Genomic DNA, 1,359 nt, shown 5'->3' on the forward strand with positions numbered 1-1,359 from the left:
TGCTTCTTTGTAAAGCCCAGATAATATTCTATCACTTGAATCCACTCAGGTGTCCTCCATCATGTCCAGCTCTTTGCAACCCCATGGACTGTAGCCCCACAAGGCTCTCTGTCCATGGGATTCTCCAGGCAAGAATACTGGAGCGGGTTGACATGCCCTCCTCCAGGGGATCTTCCTGACCCAGGAATTGAACCTGAGTCCCTTGTGTCTTCTGCATTGCAGTCAAGATCTTTACTTATTTCTCCAGTCATTGGTTGAAGGCAGAACTTAATCAATTAATTATACATCAATTCTTTTTTATTAACAATGGTTATCATGCCTAGGATGTATGCAGATTTCAATGGATACATCTAAAAGTGATGTAACAATTGGGTCTCCCTGGTGGCTCATATGGTAAAGAGTCTGCCTGCAATGCAGGAGACCCAGGTTCAATCCCTGGGTGGGGAAGATCCCCTGGAGAAGAAAATGGCAACCCACTCCAGTATTCTTGCCTGGAAAATCCTGTGGACAGAGGAAGAGTCTGGTGGGCTATAATCCATGGGGTCACAAAGCATCAGATATGACTGAGCGACTAACAACACCACAGTGTATTTACAAACTTGTATTTGCAACTGTAGTTAGAAATGGAATCTGTAATTATTAAATCTTCTGATGACAATGGCAAAATCATCTAATTATGTTTAAAGATAGTCACAGCTTTTAAAAGTTATTTGGGATTATATGGTCTTCCCTGGTGGCTCAGAGGTTAAAGCATCTGCCTGCAATGCAGAAGACCAGGTTCGATTCCTGGGTAGGGAAGATGCCCTGGAAAAGGAAACGGCAACCCACTCCAGTACTCTTGCCTGGAGAATCCCATGGACGGAGGAGCCTGGTGGGCTACAGTGCACGGGGTCGTAAAGAGTCGGACACGACTGAGCGAGCAGCTTGATATCTAATGGATTTTTTTTTTTTTCAATTCCAGTGTCCTGGCCCTCTGGTAACTTGCTAAGTACTGCATTTTAAAGCCTGGTCAATTTTATAAAGATGGTAGGGGAAGTTCAAGAAATATAACTTTTTCTGCAGATAAAATACATAGTGACACAAACACACATGTATAGGGTCAAAAGTAATAAGAAAGATGGTTCTTTTGACCTATCTAGTGATAATTTTGATCACTATTCAAAGTTAAAATAGTGGTTTGGGATGTTTAAACACAAAGATTACTTGCACGTTGAACTAGCAGAGTTCTCAGTTGACTGACTGATCCATACACTACGAAAGTTGTTAAGTCACCATGGTTACATCAGTCTCAAACCAGAAGAATTTTCTAAAAAATAGCTTTTCCAAAATAACAAATATGATTGGATCCTTCTGCTACTG

At 41.5% G+C, this 1,359-nt stretch overlaps 1 non-coding gene across 1 annotated transcript; it reads left to right on the plus strand.

Moving 5' to 3' along the window:
- TRNAC-GCA lies at positions 728-798 on the plus strand. Its single transcript has one exon. It is a non-coding gene; the product is annotated as a tRNA-Cys (tRNA).

This window comes from Capra hircus, chromosome 12 (genome assembly GCF_001704415.2).
Source record: "Capra hircus breed San Clemente chromosome 12, ASM170441v1, whole genome shotgun sequence".
Lineage (NCBI taxonomy): Eukaryota > Metazoa > Chordata > Mammalia > Artiodactyla > Bovidae > Capra > Capra hircus.